At 47.6% G+C, this 9,030-nt stretch overlaps 1 long non-coding RNA gene across 1 annotated transcript; it reads left to right on the top strand.

Annotated features, from left to right (window-relative positions):
- The first annotated feature begins 1,614 nt into the window (after nt 1-1,614).
- Nucleotides 1,615-6,344, top strand: LOC135809787 (uncharacterized). Its single transcript, XR_010552239.1, has 3 exons — nt 1,615-2,230; nt 4,154-4,277; nt 4,992-6,344. It is a non-coding gene; the product is annotated as an uncharacterized LOC135809787 (long non-coding RNA).
- Nucleotides 6,345-9,030: the final 2,686 nt, after the last annotated feature.

Genomic DNA, 9,030 nt, shown 5'->3' with positions numbered 1-9,030 from the left:
CATAGAGCTACATGTACCTGCCATTTCATTCTTTATGACAATCTGCAAAAATAGATAAGCTTGTCCATTTAGTCTTTAGTCCTACCGTGTACTAGGCACCGGCAGAAAAATTGGCATAATTTGGTACTTTTTCTGGTAAGTTTCATGCATGTTTGGTATGCGGATAAAGAAATGGAGCAGAATTCGAGGAATTGCCCGCCATAAGGTTTGTTTGGTTCTGTCAATTTCACTGCTTTTCGAGCAGAATCTGCCACCATTTGTGGATTATCCGCCGGTGCCTACCGTATACCCCACACTGACGTGCCACCATGATGTCATCTTTTAGTGTTTACAGGGTTTAAGGTGCAATTTCCAAATTCCATACTGCCATGGTAACTCAATCACTGTAAATCAATTAATTTTTGCTGGCGATCATCAAGTTAATTTCGCTGATTTCGCCGCCTGGTGCCAACCGGCCAAAGTAAGTTTGTCATAGGGGCAAATGATGGAAGATTGAGTCTTAGCTGCATGTGAGAGCAACAACTACAATAATTATTATTGTAGCGTTTTATGTCTTTTTTTGAAAACCCCAAACAGCCAAAAGTTAGTTTCGTTTCGAGATCGGCCAAAGCTTCTTACGGGCCAAATTTGTTGATTTACCAGTACAGTACATGTACCGTGAAGCTCATGTATTCAGTCTCTAGATTTCCTGGCTATCTATTCTTGCCAATTAATTAGAAATTTTTATAGAATAATTATTTGCTTCAGTCATGTACTGTACTACTAGCACATAATCATGATAATTATATGAACGATGCTTGGCTAGACATGGCACTTGGCAGTACACTAGTATCATTATCCCCGGCGGACGGCGCAGGTATAGTGCTGACATGACATGCGCTACCGCGTAGACCCGGGTGCTCGAATCAGAAACGATTTGACAGGTGTGCAATTTCTCATCTGTAAATCTCAACAATGTCAGAATATACTTTTGGAGAGGCGATGGAACAGGGAAGAGAGTCTGGCTTGACCCACCCAGCAGGAATTCAGAACCTGGGTGCGCTACAACACAAGCTACAGTACGCAGTAAAATTGTCGTATTTCCTTCGGATTTTTTATTTGAAAATTGGGTGCTCGAATCAGATCGTCAGATCGTCTCCGATTCATGCACACGGGTCTGCCATCGTCTACGCTTGCCTTGGTGTGGCAGTTGAGGGCAGGGAGTAGTAACTTACTACTTCATTTTTGAGAGCAAGATGGTCAGTGGAGCCGCAGATTCAGCAGGTCTTTGGCAGCACCGTACAGGAGACCCATATCCTCGAATCAAGGACCCAGCAAAAAGTGGGTCGCGAGTATTTCAAAAAGTGTTTACCGGGCAGCGCTGAAATTTGGCATACCGTTAGCAGGCCGTATGTTGATGGTATTTGTGAAAACTAAACGAAATCGGAACAAGTTTAGGTACAATTTCAGGGTGTTTCTGTTTTGGTACCCTGTGTCTCATTCGAGCACCCGGGTCTACGGGTATACCTAGAACCAGGGGGTCGACTCCCTGCTAGAACCAACAGACTGTCAGTCAACACTCTTTGAAGGAGAGTATCGATAGCGCCCGGCCGCGGATGACCATTGATGACAGCAGGACAAGATCATTCATTCAAAGAGTCTTGTGGGCTGAAGCCCTGAAAGGCTGAATGGTGTGTCGCTCGCACGACAAAACGTAAACAGCTAGCTCACTGTATGTTCGTTCACCACGTTCACATCAGTTCACAGAGCAGCGCAGTTTGCTAATGATGACCTCTGAAAAAAGCCGCTTGGAATACGGCTATTTGCACTTTTAGCCACTCGGTCTTATTTTGTAGGAGTAGATCTACGCTCCGTCGCTGATAACAGAAAGGCGCGGCACAGTACAGCAGTTAGACAGGCACAGTCTCTCTCTCAGTTGCGTGGCTCACGAGAAAGGAATTGGGGAAAGCTCCGTATTTTCAGTGTACAACAGACTGGAACAGCTGTCACAGCTCGGACGTCTCCGGCTTTCCGAGTATTGTACTCGCACTGTTCCTACGCTCCAGCTGCGCTCTTTCACCTGTAGTAGCCAGAGTTGGATCAAGAGTAAAGGCGAAAAGGAAACGCTCACGCGGCATCAAGCTCATTCATATCCATATCACGTCTACGCCATCGCTAGCGCTCATGCAGCCCTTTCGCCCGGTGTCACTTGCAGCTCTGGTCCTTTTAGGATTGGCTGTGAGCAGTTGCAGTAAGTAAGATTTGCAGTGCATTCATGGCGAGAAAGAGGGGGATTTGTTTCATTTTTGGAGGGGTCTTGTGCAGTTTCTTGATGTTTTTCTTTACTTGGTGAAACCTTGGATTTATTTGCATACAGAGTGGGTAATTATTTTCAGGAGTGGATAATTTCCGTCCGGAATTAACGTCGTACATAATTTCGTGCACCATCTAGGCTCAAGTGCTGTGATCAGTATACGAACATGTATGGTTGTTCCGGAGCACTAGTGGCTGTAGTGAGTGAGTTAAATAAATAATTAAATAGTTTGAGCACTCTGGCAAGGTACGTTCGGGCCTGATTGGAAATTTTTATTTCCATTGCTATCAGGTTCGGCCTCATTTCCTCTGTGCTGCGCTGATGAGTTCAAAAAGAACGAAACAGCATGCTGTCCGCAGATTGAGTATTTCGCTCCTGCTCTTGTAGCAGTTGAGCACTCTTGCGTGGGGTAGTGCCTTTGCTGTTTGCGTTATGCAGAGCTCACTGACTTGTCAGTTTGAGCACTCTGGCAAGGTACGTTCGGGCCTGATTATAAATTTTTATTTCCATTGCTATCAGGTTCGGCCTCATTTCCTCTGTGCTGCGCTGATGAGTTCAAAAAGAACGAAACAGCATGCTGTCCGCAGATTGAGTAAATAATTAAATAAAATTGCATGCAGCGTACACTAAATCAGCTCCGCTGTGCGCCCGCACAGCACGTGCATGCTCAGTGGCCAACGAAGCTCCCGCTCTTTTGGCCGCGTCTAGCGCAAACTGTGTGCAACGGGTTCCTCACGTTACATTGTTCAATAGGTTACGCTGGCCAACAGTGCAAAGTGACCGCGAGAGAGGTTGAACCCAATGCAGGGCTGCGTACAACCCTGCGTGCAACCCTGTATCGATCATACATAGGGCGCAAATAACGTGCGCCAGTTTTTTTTTTTTAACTGATGTGCAGCAAGAAGAGGCTGTATTTGTGAATACAAACGTTAGGCCCGTAATAAGACCTCCTGCAGGCTGTCGCGATATAACCCACTAGCCCTTGAGGCCCTATTTAAGTACTGTATGCAGTTAGGTTCAATGATCATACCACTACCGTAAAGTACCGCGAGAGCGCCCCACCTTGAGTTCACAGCCACGGGAAAGAAAGCCGTATGGCAGAGTGCTATCAGGCTTGTACTTAGTGTACTGAGGTCACACTGGGCGTGTGTTTTTTTGTGTGGAGCTCGCATTCGCTCTAATTTAAACTGAGGACGGATTGACTGCACAACGAGGAACTGTGTGTACAAGGTCTGTCGTATGACCTACGTGCAGGAAACCACCTTCACAAGACGGCCACGAAAGGACGACATGATAGGGCACTCTCACAGTACTTTGCAGTGCTGTACTGTCGGGCACCGAAGAACGGCCGTTTCATCAAGCACAGCATACCAATGTATACACGGTGACTCAACTGTGCATAGACTGTGATACTGTACAGGCAGAAAATTTCGTCGGTCAATAATTTCGTCCAACTCCAAAGAAAGGGAGCTCATCCAGTTGAAAATTTCGTCCATGGATCATAAGAGTGCATTGAAAAGCTGGACAAATCGACATTAGTCCAGCATTTGATTTAGTCCAAAAGCTCCTTGGACGAAAAAGACGAAATTAAATTCCCGACGAATATTTCTGCTTACACAGTACATGAAAATAAGAACGGTGTAGGCTAGGAGGCTGACCGCCAGTTATTCGGCGACTGACAGTACTGTACGTACACGGTAAAATCATAATACTAGTGATGTAGGTGAAATCGGAAATGTGCGAAGAAACGGAATTGACGATCCCCTCAAGGGACACAATGGAACCGGACCCAAGCAGTTGGTGTATGCATGTGCGTGTGTACTTGGGTGTGTGTGTGTGTGTGTGTGTATTGTACAACAGCTGCTACGCCATGTGGTCCTCTCGTTTGCCCGCCCCATGGTGAGCCAGATAAGGCGTCATGCTGCACGAAGCCTTCTTCTCGTTCATTCTACTGCTGCAACAGCAAGGCTGTCATCCTATCCTGGTATGTCTATTCAGGCGCGTAGCACCGCCGTTGGAAGTGGTCCGGCAGGAGGGGGTCCAGGGGTCTCCCCCCCCCCGTGAAAAATTTGAAATTAGGGTGCAAAATCCTGCTTTCTGGCCACTTTTGGCCGTGGTCGGGCAAAAAGTGGTCCGGGCCAAAGCCGAACCGGCTGCTAAGCCCCTGCTATTTCCATGATACCATGCAACTTGTGTGTGTGTGTGTGTTCGTGTGTTTTGTCGGTCTGTCAGCCATCTCCGAGGCTCTCTCTCACTCTCCTCTCTCTCTCTCTCTCTCTCTCTCTCTCTCTCTCTCTCTCTCTCTCTCTCTCTCTCTCTCTCTCTCTCTCTCTCTCTCTCTCTCTCTCTTTCTCTCTCTCTCTGAATGTGTGCACCCACATGGGACAGGGCTTCTATCTGTATATAATCTATGGGCTCCTGATACCCCCCCCCCCCCCCCCCACACACACGCACACGCACACAGAGATATACACAAGCATGAGGTGATAGACAAAGCAAACTGCAATCTATGGGACATTAAAATACTTGCCCAAGCGCCCGCTTGCGAACGCCGTACATGACCAAACGATCTGATTTTCTCTTGCGTGCCATCGTGTACGCATGAGCTGTGTTGCATGTACGCGCGCACGCGCGTGTGTGTGTGTGTGTGTGTGTGTGTGCTTTGGTGCATGCAAACTCTTTTGTTCTGGATGTGCAGGATGGGCAGAGTGGTGTTGAAGGCATCTCTGGTCGTGCTGGCGTTGCTGGTGCTGGGTGTGGTCGGCTACTTTGTCGGTGTTATGCTGCACTGCAGACGCTGTGTCAAGACACTGCACAAGTGGATACGACCGGGCTGAGGATGGGCAGCGCATGTGCGGGGAGTCGCTCGCGCACATTTGCACACCGTTATCCCGAGTCGATCACGAATTACGGAGCCATGATGCAACCGTGTCAATGACAACGGTGTCCCTGTGCTGGATTGCCGCGGCTCGTGTCCCAACTCGCCGACATAAGCTGCTATGGCAGATAGTGTACACGTGTGCCACCACGGCCAGCGGTGTCTTGCTGCACAAGCACACAAGTCTGAAAGCATCGGAGGATCAAGTGTGCCGTTGCTACGCTTGTCACGTGACCAGAGGTCATGCGACTATGATCACATGACATGACCAGATCATGTGACCTATGTCAGCTGAGTCTTGCCACTACAGTACCATGATGACGGTTGGCAAGAGCCGACCGACGTTCAACACTGCGTAACGGACGGATATGGTATGACGTGAGTTAGCGGTGCATGAGGAAATGCAGGCCGTAACAAGTAGCACGTGATCTGGATGGTGTAACTTTTTTAAAATTATTTTTTATTTTTTTACTAAAAGCCATGTGGTGCACGCAATGGTAACATGCAGCAGCCATGGTGATGGGGGCCAGGCGCTCCGTCGACCCTGGTCTCGACATCGTCACGCTCTAGACGCACCAGATACTGTACTTTGTCTGGTGGAGTATGAACACGTGGTGCATCTGCTGGACAACAAATGTCTTGCTAAAATTAGTCCCCAGCACTAGTGTACTGGGCCACAGGGTGACTCGTTGCCGCGGTGACAGGCCGCAGACTGTGTAACGCGTACAGATGCTACGCTGCCACTATATGCTCATCAGGCCGTTCGTATACATTTGTGTGTTCGTGCTGGTGAGATTTTACGGGTTGCTGTCTTGCGCCCTGTGCGAGCGGTACATCACGTGCTGCTGCTTTCGCATGCCGTCGAGCCTAACAGTGTTCGGTGCGCTTGGTGCTGTCGACTAACAGTCGGCAATGTTATTCTGCACTGACACCACTCTACAGGTCTCAGTATATTGAGGACACACCGATGAAATGCATGAGAAACAGAATACACGAACGCAAAAAGGTGCATCGGACGTTGTTGCTGCAGCCGCTGCGTTGTTGTTGTTGTGGTTATTGTTTTTGCTGTTGTTGGTGGTGGTGGTGTCGTCCTGCTACTGCTGTTCTTGCCATTATTTGTATCGCTGTTACACAATCAATCATGTACAACACTATATACATTGTGCTAGTGTACGATGATGGCACTCTGGAGCAAACATGGAAATACAATACTGTAAAAGAAGAAATTTTCGGTGGCGTTTTTTTTCGGTATCTTCAGTGCCAAATTTTTTACCGAAAATAAAACGCACCGAAAATGTCGGTACTATATTTACCTGGAAAACGGGTTTACCGAAAATTCCCCTCCATCGAACCGCCGATTTTGGAGAATACCGAAAATATTACACCACCGAAAGTTTCTGCTTTTGCAGTATGTGACAAAAACTTGGGTCACAAATTGCGTTAGATTCGGGAATGATCTGCTTCTGCATTTCATGGGAAATATCACGTGACCAGTAGAACATGCCATACAAGGTAAGTGGAACCTGTGAACATTGTCAAACCTGCAATGTTGCCAATAGTGCCATGCAGCAAGAACACAATGCACTCTGTGAGGAGTATCCAGTATCAAGATTCCGAGACTGTGACCTAACACGTGAGGCACACAGTCTCCAACCTAGACTGTAGACTTGCACTAACCATCCCAAACCCCGACCACCATCCCCTCCTGGAATGATTACTTTTATAGCCTATCCTGGCTCTGGACTTCACACCTGAAATGACTGGCCAACCACCCTCAGTCAATCAGAGTTCAGCAAGTGTTTTTCTTCTTGGCTTGCTGATATCTAAACTCTTGTTGTTTCTGCATGAGGGAGGAGAAACAAGCCTGGAGAAGAAAATCTAAAATTCTGTACACAATACAATAATTATTGCGACAGAGCTTTGGGCCATATACCACAGTGACGGGTTGAGGATGTTGTAGATGAGCTGTTTTATGGAAAAATAGATAATAAAAAAATAATAAAAAGCGCCATGCAAGTGAAGTATCCAGCAGGATGCACCAAAGCCCAAAGCCAACGAGTACTCAATGCCCGAGGGGTGCGGGCAATAGCCGTAGGTCCGTGGACTGGGAGCTATGAAGCAGCAGTTCTGGCACAGTGCTTGTGAGGACAAATAGCTGGTGGGCTAAGGCGCTAAAGGTTAAACACACATGCATTCACACTCTTGTGCTACTTGTACTTACTCACTGCCAAACCTGGTCACGCGAGTCTGCCCGGAAGAGGGGAGAGAGATTCAGAAGGAATCTTGGAAGGATGACTCAATTTGCTCTTGAACCGCCCAACGGCCGACACCCCCTGAAATCCCCAAACTCTGGGTGGACTTGGAAATGATCCGACTCATGGGCTCACCACACCTCAGTAAGTGGGTGAGGACAAGGTGCAGAAAAAGGATCGACGGCATCAGGGTATCCGTCCCAGGATCCAACTGCCTACACCCCTGCCCCCAGTGAAGGTAACCGGTTAATACTTGCTTCTAGTGCGGGTGGCTAAATCAGAGCGGACAAGATAATAAGTGAAGTTTATAGTATTATTCTTTTATTCCACGCGATGGCGTGACGCCAAATAAGGATGACTGTCAAGTGCACAATAATTATAGGCTTCACTAACATCATTGATTACACAAGAGCCAGAAGCAGTTCAGGATTAAGCTGTGTGTAACGTTACTTCAGCGTACATGGACCCTGAAACCAACAAAGGTGGCAGGCACAGCAACACACCTTCAAGCAGCCGAGCCCGTTGGCAACAGACCCAACACTTTGATATCTGGCATAAGTGTACCCACCAACCGAATTAGCTGACACACACACACACCATGACCATTCGACCATTTGACGCCCGTCGCCAGAGGCGATGATAGCGATACTACAGCAGAAACCATAGCAACTTGTGCTGGGATTGCACCATTCACCAGCTTGCAAGGCTGAAGAATTAACACCACTATTCAGCCTGGTCTACACCATACAGCTATGAAGTGGGTTTTTCTGGCCAGTGAATCCCTACTTTTTGATCTTTTTTCCCGCACACACATCACACCACATACTCCGGCATGCACTGGATGCTGGTAACCACCCAGGAGAATGAAAGAAAAGTCAGTCTGAGAAAGAGAAGAAAGATATGTGTGACCATGATTGTCGGGAATCGAACCCGCAACCTATCGATTGGAAATCGCTGCACACATCACTGCACCATATGGGACGCACACACCCGCTCACACACACACACACACACACACACACACACACACACACACACACGCACACACACGCACACACACACACACGCACACACACACACACAACACACCACACACACACACAACACACACACGCACACACAGGAGTCCGGTATAGTACTAGTAGTAGTAGGACTACAAAGCTATAGAAGTTATACGATCACAGAGGCAGTAGGCTTTGGTTCTGCGACAGTGCTCAATACGGAATTCAGGCAGAGCGGCGTACATAAGGGCACACAATGAAAACCTTGGCAAATTCCATTGTGACTCATTTTCATGACTGAGGTTATACGCTCATCAGTTGAGATGTTTTAGGAAAAGTCATGACATAACATCGACGCACTAGCGACTCACTAGCAACTCACACTGTATGCATATCGCCCATCAGTGGTTCCGTTTACTCGCCACCATGCCATCATTCGTGTAATCTGCATTCAGGCAACTTGGCGAGCAAAGTTGCAACTATAAAAATTGTTTTGCTATGGCAAGTTGGGACTCAGATTGTTCCTGTGGTAGTTGGAACTTTGGGCACTGTTTCCAGACTAGGCCTTGACGGATTATGCTAATGATTTTCGTGAAATTATGCTTT

This window comes from Sycon ciliatum, chromosome 2, assembly GCF_964019385.1.
Source record: "Sycon ciliatum chromosome 2, ocSycCili1.1, whole genome shotgun sequence".
Taxonomy (NCBI): Eukaryota; Metazoa; Porifera; class Calcarea; order Leucosolenida; family Sycettidae; genus Sycon; species Sycon ciliatum.
Note: the sequence above shows the minus strand (reverse complement) of the source record. Positions and strands in the feature narration are given on the sequence as shown.